The following is a 15,815-nucleotide window of genomic DNA, read 5'->3' as shown; positions in this document are numbered from 1 at the left end:
CCTGGGCTGGGACTGGTCACGCCGGCATAGGGTAGCAGAAAGCTCTCCACACACTCACCAGACCTGGGCTAGAACTGGGTCTGGGGGATCCAGGAATTCGGCAGAAATTCCTACTCCGCGGGAGGGGTGGGGTGGGGACGTTGGGCGGAGTGGTGGGGGGCGGCCCGAAGGGGCGGGAGAGGGTCCAGCCCACGCTGCGCCTGGGCTGGGACTGGTCCCACCGGCGCAGGTTAGCAGGAAGCTCTCCACACACTCACCGGACCTGGGCTAGGACTGGGTCTCTACTTGTTGAGTTTTGATGTTGTATGAGAGAATAAGATCCACAATTATCTGAAAAGACTACTTTCCAACTACATGCATGTGTGAGTCTCCATTATCTTCATATATTTCAATTGGTTAATTCTAATAGGCATAGTGCAAAGGAAGATTCAAGAATCCAGTGTTGTACAAAGCTAGAAATTGGGCCTGGGGAGATGGCTCAGTAGAATAAGTGCTTGCCCGGCAAGCGCAAGGGCCTGAGTTCAATCCCCAGTTTGACAAAAGAAAAAGCTAGAAATGAAGTAGATTCACCAAAATGTAGTATAAAAAAAATAATACCACAGCACTTTTCTCACTGGAAAATTTAGTTAGTATTCATAAAATACATACGTATATACAATGGTTTTCTTTTAGTTTTTCATCATCATCATCGTCATCATCGTCGTAATCATCATTGTCGTCATCATCATTGTCATCGTTGTCATCATCATCGTCATCACTGTTGTTATTTGAGGCAGAGTCTCACTGTGTAGTCCAAGCCAGTCTGGATTGTACTATGTAGCCAAGTCTAGCCTTGAACTTTTAGTCTTTCTTCAGCCAGAGTCCAGGGATTACAGTGTGGATTGACAAGCATTCTTCACTGCACCTGGTTTTACTGTTATTTTTAAATGAATCGTTAAATATTTAACTTTTGGTTGCTTCCAATCTCATTCGTGGAGTTCTGATCATTTTGGTCCCTCTCTAGAACATCTTTCAGTAGCCTGTGTAAGGTTGGCTTTGTCATCGCGAAATTTTTTAGCTGTTGTTTCTCATGGAAGTATTTCACTTCTCCATCAAACTTGAGAGTTTTGCAGGGTATAGTAGTCTGGGTTGGAATTTGTTTTCATAGAGAACCTGAAGTACTCTGCTCCATGCTCTTCTTGCCTGCATGGTTTGTGAAGAGAAGTCAGCTGTAATTCTGATGGGTTTTCCTTTGAATGTGATCTGCTTCTTTTCTCTAGCTGCTTTCAGTAAATTATTCTTGTGCTGAATTTCTGGGATCTTGACTATTATATGTCTCGGTGTGTTTTTCATTGGGTTGAGGTTCTTTGGTGTTCTGTATGCTTCAGTTACCTGAATGACAGATTGTTTCCTCATATTTGGGAAGTTGTCTGCTATTACTTCTGCCCATATTTTTTTAATGTCCTTTGTGTTGACTCCTTTTTTCTCATTGATGCCTATTAGTCTCACATTGTTCATCTTTGCATCATCTTGCAGGTGATGAATTATTCTTTCCTGCATCCTCTTTGTTTTTAAGAGATCCTTTCTTACCTTTCCACTAGCTACACCAGCATCCTCAAGATCTGAAACTCTGTCTTCACATTCACTTAAACGGTTTTGCAAGCTTGTGATTGAGAGTTTCATTTCCTCTATATCTCTTTGACTCTGCTTCATGCAATCTATTTCTTTCCTGTATTGCTCATTCAAGGAATCCATCATTTTTCTAATCTCCTCTATTTTTTTATCAATATCTTCCTTAGAAGCAGTTAGAAATTCTTTTACTGCAGTGTTTTTCTCAGATTGGGTTTCCCGCTTATGTTTCTGTAGTTGCTTCTTTACTTCATCTGCTACGAGTTCTGAGAGTTCTTTTTTTATTTCAGAAAAGAGTTGCGCTCTGATTTCCTCTCTATCTTTCTGCTGTTGCTTATTTACTATCAACGCTCTGGATTTATGCATTTGAGCCGAGCTTATGTCCTCTGCACTTGTTGTGGGTGGGCACTGGGTTGCTTTCATATGTTTCTGCATTTGTTTCTTTAGTGCAGATGTTATTAATTCAGGGATTTCTTTTTTCATTTCCAATCTGAGGTCTTCTATATCTTTCTGCAGCTGTTTTATTTCAGAAGCGGTTGATTCATTGCTTTCAGCTGTGTGATTTCCAATTTGTTCTGTGTTAGTGTCCTCTGCACTTGTTACGGGTGGGCTTGGGTTCTGAGGTTGCATTTTGTTCCTTCTCGTCATTTTGTGTAGCACTGTCTTCTGCCCTTTGTTGTAGATCTTTGCTGTAGTTATAACCTTTACACGTACTGAAGTTCAGGTGGAGCTCTACAGAGTTTGGACTTATCTAGCTGTGTCTGGCTTAGGTCTGGCTGCTGTGCTCAGCTCCTTCCCACTGCGTACCAGGGCTAGGACTGTGTCTGGGTGTTCCCCGAACTCAGCAGAAATTCCTACTGGGCGGGAGGGGTGGGGGAGGTACGGTCGAGTGGTGCGGGGCGGCCCGAGGTGGTGGGAGAGGGTCCGGCCAATGCTGCGCCTGGGTTGGGACTGGTCCCGCCTGTGTAGGTTAGCAGGAACCTCTCCACACACTCACCGGAGCTGGGTAGGACTGGGTCTAATATTTAACTTTTGTTTTACTTTCAAACATGCTATAACCTAGATAAACAAAAATCTCTTTGAGTTCTTAATACTTTTTAAGCATTGTAAGACCAAAAAGATGCAGAAACTTGAGATTGGTGTATAGTTGTGATTCTCAAAGTTTGATCCCTGGCACCAGCAGCACCAATATCACCTGAGGGTTTATGAAAAATGCATTTTTGTGGATGTGAATGAATTTTCCAGGTGCAGTGAATGAATATTTGGAGGTGGTCCAGCCAACATGCATTTACCAATCTTTTCAAATGATTGTTTCTTGCTAAACTTTGAGAACAAATAACACTCATTATATCAGACACTTTGACCATGAAACAAAGAAGAGTGAGAGCATGAGTAAGAGAAAGGAAAAGAAAGTGAAAGGAAGAGAAAGAGAAAGAACAAGATGAAAAGCAGGAAGAAAGTTCAGGTTGTAGCTCCTGAGAGCAACATGGTCAATGGAAAGTTATTTTCAAAATGGAATATATATATACACCTATTATAGATAGAATACAAAAAGAAAGAGGAGCAGATTGGAAGTTGGATATAAAAGAGCAAAGAATAGATCAGAACATGATGGAACTGAATCTAATCAAGTGCAAATGTAGATGGAAAAGTGCTTACTTAGTACTGTGGGAATCATTACTCTGTGCTATAGAGATAAAAGATCAATAACACCAATATGTGGTAACTCCCTTATAGGTGCTTAAGATAAGCTATGTGGGACACACATGTAGGTAAGCAGTGTGTTATTACATCAGAGTGATTGAATTAAATAAATTTTCAGTTTCCCTGTGAAAGAAAGGATAAGTAGTTTACTATGAGGATTAAGTTTATGCCCTGTAAGGATACATTTCAGTGATGAATATTTAATTATCATGCATGTAGCTTGGGATACATGAAGATTATGATTTTTTCTGAGAATGAAAGGAGTATGCAATTGATACTTGAAATTATAAATGACAACTAGGTGATTCTCATTCTAGAACATCTGATTTCTTTTGGTAATTAATGGTGGAGGTAAAGTAGTTTTAGAGATGGGTGAGGTAGGAGATGTGACATATTATGGAAGACTTAAATATGACAGTGCTTGACCAAAGTCTGTGTGGGACATGTAGTGAGGGTTATATTTATTTAGCATACATGTAATTTTTTATTTTAAAATTAATTTTATTGGTATACTTTTGATATACATAAATATCACAATTATCATAGAGAATTTGTACCTGTATATAATATATCTTGGTTTTTCTTTTCTCCCAATTTTCTTATTTGCAGAAGCTTTGTTTCCATTTTTCTTCTATTCTTTTCTTCCTTTCCTTGCCCTCCCCGCCTTGTTCTCTTACTCCCGGTATCTATCTTCCATTGTGGGCCTTGATTGCACTCCAGGGCTGTTTGCACTAGAGTCATTCATGAGCTGCTGTACTTCGCACCACTGGTTCAATGCACTGCTGTTTCTTTGTTGAATTCTCTGGAATCATCCGCCAACAGGGTCTGCTCTGCATTTGCTGATTTCCGTTTCCTCTGTCATGTCACAAGCTGAGAGTCAGGGAGAAAGTGCAGTTTCACACCTTGTCATTGCACTGTATTTCTTCACTTTCCTTATGACCTCCAGTCCTACTTCTGGGTCCCTCTTTCATCCTGGCGATCGACCTTCCTTCCTTCACTTCTTGTGCAAGCTGTTATATTCTAATGTCTGGATTCCAAATCTCAGAGAGGCTGACTCACTCATTGCTACTGTATCATCTTTCCAGAAGTCCCAATATAAATTTATAGTGACCTCATTGAGTGCAGTTTTTTTACTGTCTTATGAAAAATAGAATAAAATTTCATAACAAAATAATAACAGAATAGTAATAGTTAATATGGTATGTATTGTTATCATCAAAGTAGTTCCTCAAAATTGTAGATGTAAACTGAAAAGACTCTTATAAAAAAGATACAAATAGGTACTAACATACAAGTTTGTTTTTTAAATTGTATTTGATACAGGGTCTTACTGTGCAGCTCGGGCTCCTACTGATCCTCCTGTTTTCAGCCTCCCCAGTACTGGGATTACAGTCATAGGACACCAGGCTGGGTCTCCTTGGCCAGTTTAGAGTGCCCAGGCGTGGGGTTGGTGTGGTATGTGGTGCTGGGGATCGAACCCTGGTCCCTGAGTTTGCCTAAGCAGGCACTTAGTCTGCTGAGCTATCTTACCAGCCCCATAAAACTTTCTTTTCAGCAAACTAAGATAAACTAGTAGTACAAGTGAAACAAATCAGCATATATTAAAATAGTTTTGAAACAACAAAATATTTAATTTGGGGAACTATTTGAAATGATTACTTACAATTTTCCTCTGTTCTTGTTTTGCTGAATTCAAGCACCTATAATATTTAGATGCCAATAGAATACCCATCTTTGACAGGACTGAACTGGAGAGGGGGGGGATACAGAGGAAGGACCATTTTGTATTTGTATATACAGAATAGTTAGGACAGTTGTACAGCTGCTTTTGCTTGGTTCAGTGAGAGGAAGGATTTGTAGTAGCAGTGTTTGGACGGGATCTCTTGGCTGCTTCTTGTACTGTTGATGACCACTGAGAAGATAGCAATGTGCAATGTATTAATTATTGAAAATGTCCTATTAATCAGCTTGGAAAGTGTCTCATTGATATTTGTTTCTCAATAAAATAAAAAAAACCAAAAAAACCCCAATTTACCTCTGTTCTATTGTTCTCTCTCTTTATCACTGTCTCTGTCTCTCTCTCTGAGAGAAATCCTATGACTTTTGATACCATATCTCTGCCTTGTTTCACTTGACAATGTGTTCCCAAGTTGCATGCATTTTCTTTCCTTGTGGCTGTTTAGTACTCCATTGTATTTTTTTGTCCATTGTGTATTTTCCTTATCCATTCTTTTGTTGACATAAAATATACAGTGTTTATGAGATCTAACTACTGTAAATTATAGACTACTATAATTGTGGGTATGTATGTATCCTGAAATATGATTTCTAACTCTTTTGGGAAGATACCTGCTATGTTACCCTGAAAATAAGACTGTTGGGAGCCTCTGAAGCTAAAATTGAGCCTATGTGGGAGGGCAGAATGAAGCCTCATTGCCTAATGCAGCCAAGCTATCTCAGTATTAAAAGAAAAACGTCCTGTCTGGACATTGTGTGCTATTAGTTGCTAGGCAACCTTGTATCTTACAACTTTGTAAAGTTATAAATAAAGGCCCTTACTATTGTTCAGGGGGTCATCTTGCCAACCAGGCAGAGGAGCCATCACCTAACCCAGATCTTGTCTTCTTGTCTATCCTTTCCTCATTCCTGCTGCCGTTTCTCCCTGGGGTGCAACAGATCACATCAAGAGACCAACAGATTCCTATACAAGACCCAATCAGAAAATAATCAGCCTTGAGGGTGGGCCAGTTAGCTCAGTGGGCTAAAGAGCCTGCTTAGGCAGACACAGTGACCAGGGTTCGATTCCCAGTGTGCTGTGCTGGCCTCACACCCAGGGCATGCTGAGACAGGAATTGAGACTGGGAGTGGAGGCTCATGTCTGTCATCCCAGTGCTTGGGAGGCTGAAAATAGGAGGAACACTAGGAGTCTGATCTGTGTAGTGAGACCCTGTAGACCCTGCACTAAATATATTTAAAAAAAAGAGAGAGAAAATAATCAGCCTTGAGGAGCTGAGGAGATGGTTCAGTGGAATAAGTGCTTCCCTGGCGAGCACAAGGGCCTGAGTTCAATTCCCGGTTCCGAAAAAAAAAAAAATCAGCCTTGAAAGCTAGAGATCAATACTGCAATCCTTATTCAGCCTATCCTAGTCTTACCGCCCATTATACAGTAGTTTCCAAACAAGAGCATATTGAAGTACGTAGTCTTCTACATGACACTGAGCATCACCATGGTAATGAACAGCTAGGGCTTATTTTCCAGATAAGTTTTACTTCAGAAAAACATGGTACATGGGAGGTACCTAGGTTAAATGGAATTTCTATTTTTAGTTTTCTGAGGAATTTTCACACTCATTTCTACAGCTATTAAACTACTTTACACTCCTTCCAACAGTGTAGAAAAGTTCCATTTTCTTTATATCTTCAATAGTGTTTGTTATTTTAGATTTTTTGATGATATCCATTCTTTCTGTGGTCAGATGGTAGCTCAATGTAATGAGATTGGTTAAAGGTTTGTCTATTTAGTTTATTCTTTAAAAGAACCAGCTGCATAATCAGTTTCACCTTGTACTTTTAGACTTCATTTCATTAATCATCTGCTCTGATCTTTATAATTTCCTATCTTGTTCTCGATTTAGATCATTCTTATTTTTCTAAGTCTTTAAGATGCATTTTTAGGTATTTATTTGGGCTCATGCCAATTTTGTGATGTGGTAATTTGTCAATATAAATTTATATGAGGGAAATGTACCCTTCTATGAGTGTTTACATCGTTTCCCATAGGTTCTGGAATTTTGTACTGGCATTATCATTTAATTCTAGGAAGTATCTTAGCTCTTCCTTACATTTCTGTTTGACCTCTCAATTATTTAAGAGTGTGTTGTGAAATTTCCACCTTTTCTGAGTTTCTGTGGTTTCTTTTTCTGTTGATTTTTAGTTTTATTCCACAGTTATCTGAAAATATGCATGGTAAAATTTTGATTCTGTTGCACTTAGTTAGGTATTGTTTTTCAGCTAGTATGTATCCTATTTTTGGAGAAAGTATCTTGCATGGCCAAAAAACATCTATTTTGTTTTTGTTGGGTGGAACACTGCATATTTATTAAACCCCTTTCTGTGATGAAATTTAGTTTCACTGTGATATTAGTTTGCTGACATTTTTTTGACTTGCTCTCTCTGTTTGTGATGTTTGAGTATTTAGATACCCCACTACAATTGCATTGGTGTTTATCTGATATTTTATGTCCATTAGAGTTTGTTTTATAAAATTGGGTATACTATGGTTTAATGCATCTATGTTTATAATCGTTATTTCTTCTTGTTGTTTAGTTGTGTCCATCAATATGTAACGTTCTTTGCCTCTTTATATTGGATATGGCTTGAAATCTACATTGTCTGAAAATAGAATAACTACTTCTGCTTCTTTGCTGCTTACTGTCATATGGAACATTGTTTTATATCCTTTAATTTTTAGTGTTTGAAATTATTTTTGTGTTAAGGGCTTTTATGTGCAGCACTCTGTTGGATTTTTTTCTTGGTCTATACTGCTAATTTGTCTTTTGATTGGTGAGTTGATACATGTGCATTGATACTTACAATTGATTGGTATTGACTTACTCCTGCCTTTGAATTAATTTCCTATTGCTGTTTTCCTTTCTCTTAATTGCTAGGCCTACCTGATGTAATCATTTTATTGAACCTTTTGGCATCATTAGCTTCATTGCCTCCTTCTAGGATATCCTCATTTTTTTTTTTGAGTTTTGGATTTGTAAATAAATTCTTCATGTTTTGTTTGTCATGGAAGAATCTTATTTCTCCATGATTTTTAAAAATAGTTATTGAAGAATATAATGTCTTGGTTGAAAGTTATTATTAACAGTTTGAAATATTTCAATTCATTCTGTCCTTGCCTTTAAGGTTTGTGTTGAGAAATCTATTGTAATTCGGGTGGGGTTTCCTTCATAGGTAATTGATTACTTTCCTCCAACAGCCATTAAGATCCTCTTCTTGTGTTTTTTTTTCTGGTATTTTAATTATTATGTGACATGGAGTTCTTTTTTCTGATCACGGATATCTATCTATCTATATCTATATCTATATCTATATCTATATCTATTCAGTTAATCTGTATGTTAAGTTTCTTTTCCAAGTCTGGAAAGTTGTCTGCTATCACTTCAGTAAACAGGTATCTTATGCACTTTCTGGTGTCTTCTGATTTTTCACTAATTTCAGTTATTCATGTATTGGTCCTCTTTGAGTCAGGTAGGAGTTTTGGGATCCATTTTCCATGTTTCTTCATTATTTTTAAGTTATCTCTTATTAATTTATCCTTGAACTCAGCCTTATCTTCTACCAATGGTCTGATATTTTTCACATTTATTTTCTACTGTTCTCATACTTTCAAGTATGTTTTTAATCTTCTGGTTTTCTGTTTGAAATTTTCTTATGGACTAGTGTCATGGTTTGTGTCTAGATGTCCCCCCAAAGCCTCATGCAGTCATGGGGCAGACTTCTAGAGTTTTTGATTGATTCATGGTCCAATGCTGTGATTATGAGTGTGAGTGCTACACCTAACCTGGGGTAAGCAGCCTGCACACAATGCAAGGAGGGAAAGAGACTTGCTCTCTTTCACTTTCTCTATTTGCTCTTGCTACTTTTGCTGTCTTCTACCACTGTGAACTTTTGTCCTTTTCCATGTACCAGTCTGTCTTGGAGCCAGCCCAGAATGTACTGAAATCTTCACAAACTGTGAGTTAAACAAACCTTCCTTCCTTAATTTTGGGTGTGAGATATTTTGTCTCAGCAATGAGAAAAAAGTAACTGATACACTACCATTTTTGTCTATGCTGGGCATTCATGTTTTTATTTCTTTGTTTAGGTCCACTATCTGTTCATTAATATCTTCTCTAGACTCACTGATTATTTATTTAATTTGGATCATTATTTGATTAGTTATACCTTCTTAAAATTTTCCAAGTAGCTTATTGAACTATTTTACCTCCATTGGTACACTTTCAGTACTATCTGTTGTGTACTTTATTTTTTCCACCCTCTCAGGGTACTCTGAAAGAGTTTTGGGTGAGTTGGGAATTTTTGGAGGTCTGTCTCTGTCTCTGGCTCTGTCTCTCTCTTTGGATGGGGTATGTAAATTTTTTCTGTCTTTTTGAGACAGGGTCTCACTATGCAGTTCAGGCTGACTTTGAGCTCACTTTGTAGCCTGTGGGAGTCTCAAACACCCAACAACCCTCCTACCTCAGCCTCCCGGGTGCTGGGATTACAAGCATGCACACCACACATGGCTTATAATTTTTTGTCTCAGTGTCTTCTTCTTGGGAGTGAGGTATGGTATTGTTTATAACTCCCAGTCAATTCAGTAATTGACACAGAGATGAAGCCAAATGCCAGCAAATACTATGTTACCTTGGCTATAATGGTAAATTCAGTGACAACCATGTCATCAAATTTCAACTGGATATTGATAAACTGTAGGAACCACTCGTGAATAGTCCTTAATGAAAATAAAGAGGACTATGATTTAAATGAATACAGTTAGGTCACCCTTATATTGGCTTGTCATAGTTCTGATCAGTAATTTCTTCAGGCAGTAGTGGTGGAGGTCCAACATACCACAAGACTATAGGCCTTCTTTTTTAGTACCAGCCCCTCTGACAACTGTTGTCAATGATCCTGACCTCCCACAATGCACTTGACTCACTCCAAAAAGTGATCAACCCTATGTGGTAGACATTACTATGTCTAACTTATAGTTAAGACAATTGAGACTGGTAGAGTGGCAAGTATTCTACCATTGACTTATGTTGGTAGCACTACCTCTTCTTAATTGGAAGCTGAGGCAGAAAAATCATAAATTTGAGCCCCACCTGAACAACTTATTATTAGCTTAGTGAGATCCTGTCTCAAAACAAAAATGGAGCTTTGCACTAACCCATCCCCTCTAGGAAGACCCCCCCCCCGTTCTGTTTCATGCCTGCTTTCTATGTGACTTGTTTCCCTATTTGATCCCCATTTAATCAATATTACCTGAGCAAGTATGCTTGTAATCTTGTTGGTTAACCATAGTTTTGTCACACCTCATGTCCACCTAGTGATTTCCAATTTTTTCCCACCTTGGACCCACCTCACCCTGTGGTTTTGCTCTATAAAACCCCTTGCAAAGGCCAGTACTTGGTAATCCACTTAGGACCTCTTTTCTCTCTCTCTCTCTCTCTCTCTCTCTCTCTCTCTCTCTCTCTCTTATACACAGAAGCTTTCTTTTCTCAGTAAGTATGTTCTGCTCTTAAAACACGGGTTTGGGGGCTGGGGAGATAGCTCGGTAGAATAAATGCTTGTCTGGCATGTGCAAGGTCCTGAGTTCAATCCCCAGTAGTAAAAAAAAAAAAAATGGGGCTGGGATGCAGTATCTCAAAACAAAACAAAACAGACTTCTTTTAATTGAAGTCTATTCTGGGGTTAAGATAGAGATTTTGCCCACCCTCAAATGGATACATTTTTGAAACTAGCTTGCTCTGTTAGACCTTTTTTCCTGTCTAGAATAAAATCTCAGTGTGACAAACATATTAGCGGTTCTTTAAACATTAAAGTCTCATTTTGTTCTACATGAGGACAGAAAGCAGCATTCTCTAATGATTGTCACTCACAATTTTTCTTTTTCTTCATTTTGAACAATGAGTCAATCAGCAAGTAATCACTGAATATTTGTATAGACAAGAATATTTATTTATGATATCTATAGACAGCTGTTTGACTTATTGAGACTCCTGTGTTAGCAATCTTGTTTTCTTTTTAACACCATCCAGTATTAAAGCTTCAGAGGATGTATCTACTCAGAAAGATGTCAAGGTTAATATTCACTAGATTGCTAGAGGAGAAACTAGAGAGAAATTGGTACTTTACATTGTTGTGTGTGAAACAATGGAACTAAGGGGCTTAGAGCATAGCAAGTAAGCACTGCATTCCCAGCCTCTCAGTCTTTTTCTTATTCAAAGCACAATAATATTTAATGCCATGCAAAGAAGGAAAAGAAAATAGCAAATATAGGAATCTTTCTCCCTTAATAATTTTATAAAATTATTTTGTTTCTGTCTTCTTTCTTTCTGTCTGTCTGTCTGTCTTTCTTAAAAACTACATAGTATGTGGTGTTCTATTTTTTTGGCAGTACTGGGGATTAAATCCAAGAGTGCTCTATCCACTGAACTACATCCCTAACCCTTTTTAAACTTCAAGACAGTGTCTTGTTAACTTGCCCAGGCAGGACTCAAACTGTTGACCCTCTTGCTTCTTTAATAGTCAGCTAAATTTTTAAGTGGCTGAAGCAAGCCTCTTCTGTAAGTGCTTAAATCATGTGGTATTGATATTTTTGTTCATTTTGGCATAGAATGGTTGAAATGAAAGAAATCCTAGAGATAATTTTTATTTATTTATTTAGTTTTAGTTTTAAGGCATCCATTTTATTTTTTATTTATTTATTTATTTTTTGTATTTTAGGAAAGGGTCTACAGGGTGATCAGGATGTCACTACTAGATCAAATTCATAGTGATCTGCCTATTTACAGCCTCCCAAGAGCTGGGATTATAGGTGTGTGCCACCACACCCAGTCTCAATTGCTGTCTCAGCAGGCCCTGGGGGTGGGGTCAGCAAGCAGGCCCAGGGATTGAACTCCTGGTCCGTGGGTCTGCCTAAGCAGGCACTTTAATCTGCTGAGCTATTTGGCTAACCCTTGGAGAAGTCATACTGGGAGTGCTACTTGTTCACAAGACAATGAAAAGAGAAGAAGGTTCATTACTCAACTGGTTACACTTAGAAGACATTGTTTTCGGATTGTAACCATTAGTTTTGTGTATGCATTTGTGCATACTTTATTGAAATATCTACTCTTTCTAGATATTCTCAAGAGCCTGATACAATTTAAAAGTAGAAGTAGTAAAATAACACATTTTGTAAATTTCTTTTTGTTACAACTCACATGAAGTGTTATTTTGTGAAGGGAATCATCAAACCCCCTTGTATACATTGTGTTTATGCATTGGTTGTTGAAGAGAAGGAATTAGAGTGCTCTACTAGTGCACTTATAGGGAAGCAGGTTACCATTGTCCCTTATATCTGTGAATTTTGCTTCACTTTGCCGTGTACATAGGATATGTGAGGGCCAAATAAGGCCTTTTATACCATCTAGTCTTCCTCGATATTAAATAGGTTGCCAGTTTTGAGAAAAGTAGAGTTTATGTGCTAACACATTTTGTACATTTTGTGTTAAAATTCCTAGGAAATATTGTCTTCTGAAAGTTTGAGCATTTTAACCCACTGGGTTAATGGAGAAGTGTTCTTGACCAGAATGGTCACATTTTCAAGGCACTTTCAATTTCCAACTTTTGTTACATAAGTGCAGTTTGTTGAAGACGGCTGTCTATACATCATGGGCAAATTGAGTACTTAGTTGAAACATCTAGTTTTATCTAGATGTGTAGAAGTACTAATATTTGTTAAATGTAGAGATAGTAAAATATGACTTTGTAAATGTCTTTTTGCTTAAAATTAATATGCAATGTTGTCTTTTGGGAATGGAATGGTTAAACTACAGCTGTGAGCAATGTCTGTGCTTGTTCAGTTGTTTGGACGAAGTGGGAGAGATACAAGTGCAAAAACTAGTATGTTAGTGCATTTGTAATTGGATATTTTCAGACATCATTTTTCTGTGTGTTTTGTGGCTTATGTTTTGCAGTGTATACAGTGTATGTAAAAGGGAAATTCAAATGTTTCAACATCTAGTTCTTAGCTCTTAAGCAAAATGCTAGTGTATGACAAAGTGATAAAATAGGCACATTTTGTATTCTTTGTGTTGAAATACACAGATAAGCTTGTTTTCTGCATATGAATTTTAGATTCATTCATCTCTCACACTTAATACACCTGTAGTTATCCACTGGGATGAAGGTAGAGAGAAACAATGGTTAAAGGGCAAAATAGTCATATTTAGAAGATATCTCAGGTTATAACCATTCCTATACATACAATTTTATTTATCATTTGCTATATGATAGTAGAGATAAGTGCTTTTTAGGGAGAGGTTAGAAGAATTTTATTCTAAACAAGAAGACTAGCTATTGGATTTCTGCCAACCCACTTGTATGGGTGGCCCCTGAGACTCTTTGTTAGGAGTAATTATATAGCAAAATCACAACATGGGTACAATGTGGGTGACCCTACAATCAACCCATAGGATTATGAGTACACTCACTTAGCTAATATTTGTCCAGTAGAGAACTGAGGCACTTAACAAAGGTATATGGCAAGCATCCTTCATTACTAACTTTAGCTGAGCTGTAACTACTAGTCATAGAAGGAATAAAGGTGTTCCTAGAAAGACCTGGGAACATGGGTCCAGATGTTCTAGTCATCTACCTATGTGGGCAGACAAGTTCTTTTATGAAAAAATCTACTTCTGGATATGTAGAAGTGCTTGATATATAAAAGTAGAAATAGTAGAATAACACTTTCTGCAAATAGCTTTTAAAACTGATGGGAAATACCTTGGAAACACAATGTTTAAGGCACCTCTGAAAAATAGTACTTTATACATAAATTTTTAAAATTTTAACATCCATGTTGGCATATAGGTTTTAATTTGCTTACTCTCTTTTATCTATTTGATGAGACTTTATATATATTTCTATTTGGTTCATGAATGTCCATAACTGCTTTGTTAAGTGGCTTAAAATAGCTTCTAATCAAAAGCAGATGATTTCAACATTTGTACTGTCTCATCATGGCCTTCTATTGTCTCTTTATGTAGGCTGAAATTTTCAAAGGTCTTCGTACACTGAATCATTTTTATTGCATCCTAAGATATTTTTAAGATTAATATTTTCAGTTTCTTGGCCTTATTTAAATTTCATGACAACGATAATATTTTCACTTCAGTGGGCAATCAACCTGCACAGATGCAGGCCACGTTTTTCAGTTTGTCTTGTGTGAGATAGGGTTCTGGCATTGGCTCAGCTTTACAGTGTCATGTGGTGTGTGTGTGTGTGTGTGTGTGTGTGTGTGTGTGTGTGTTACTGTGGATTAAGCTCAGGACCTCATGCATACCAGGCATGTGCTTTAATACTGATCTATAGTCCCAACCCCTGCAGTGGTCTTGAAATTTTGCCTGCATATACAACTTTCATTACTCAGTCTAGTATCTGACAAAGGTTTGTTCCTTAGCTCAGTTATCAACATCTTTGATATGCAGATTAGGTCATCTCTGTGGTCACTCAGGTTGTGAAGGATTTGCTAATCAAGTTTCTGGTATAATGAGAGAAAATTCCTACCTATTAGACATTTCTTTAAATTTTTTGGTGTATGTAATCTTTGTAAGTAAAAAACAGAAACTCTTTGACATTTAAGATTCTTACCATTAGTTAAGACAGTCTTCGTGATCTACATTTCAACACTGTAGTAGGAGTTACACAGTGGTGTGATAAGTTGTGACACTTTACAGCCATGAAAATCCATGTCATGATCTGTAAAATGAGAGTATATGACATAATCTCAAAGTTCCTTCAGGTACTAAATTCATAATGTTTGATTTAGAGAAGTGCTGGGCTGTATGCAGAGGTTTTATGTGTCTGTGTTATATTTTTGCACAAAAAATAATGACTGTAATGAAATAAGTGTTTGGCAAGCCTAGAGAGGACAGTAATAAATAAACAGTGGAGCTAAATAAAGAGATGTAAAACATGAATGCTCAGCATCGACAAGGATGATGGCCCATAAGAAAAATTCAATCAGGAATCCAGAAGACTAAAAACATAGTTCAAAGTATGGGTGGCAGTAGCAAACAAATGTGAAAACCAGTATCAGACTTACTGGTAGAAGTCAGGACTGAAGTCAAGGATAAACTAATTAGATACAACTTGAAATAATGAGGGGACATGGAAAATGGATCCCAAAGCTCCAAGGGGATTAATATATGACTATTGGAATTAGTGAAAAATCAGAAGACACAGAAAGGCCATAAGATACCTGTTTGTACAAGTAATAGTACCCAATTCCTAACACAGAAAAGGAACTTGACATACAGATTAAGTCAATATATAGGACCACAGATACCTATGATCAGAAAAAAAAAAACAACTCCATGCCACATAATAAATAGAATACCAAAAATAAAACATAAGAACAGGATTTTAAAAAATTTTTAGAGACTGGACTTGGTGGCGTGTGCCTATAATCCCAGCTCTTGGGAGGCTGTAAACAGGCGTATGACTATGAGTCCAATCTAGTAGTGAGACCCTGAACACCCTGTAGATCCTTCGCTAAAATAAAAAAAAATAAAAAATTTTAATTTTACTTTTTTTTTGGTGGAACTGGGGATTGAACTCAGGCCCTTGCGCTTTCCAGGGAAGCTCTTATTCTACTGAGTCATCTCCCAGGCCCTTTAATCTTAATTTTTAAATACAAAATAGTGATAGAAAAAAAAAAAACAGCATTAGAAAGGATACAA

General features: G+C 37.4%; 1 pseudogene; it reads right to left on the bottom strand.

The window, feature by feature from the left end:
• Positions 1-648: 648 nt before the first annotated feature.
• The window catches only part of LOC101577980, a 28,916-nt pseudogene continuing 13,749 nt past the window's right edge, over positions 649-15,815 (bottom strand).

This window comes from Octodon degus, unplaced genomic scaffold, assembly GCF_000260255.1.
Source record: "Octodon degus isolate 3935 unplaced genomic scaffold, OctDeg1.0 scaffold00347, whole genome shotgun sequence".
Taxonomy (NCBI): Eukaryota; Metazoa; Chordata; class Mammalia; order Rodentia; family Octodontidae; genus Octodon; species Octodon degus.
Note: the sequence above shows the minus strand (reverse complement) of the source record. Positions and strands in the feature narration are given on the sequence as shown.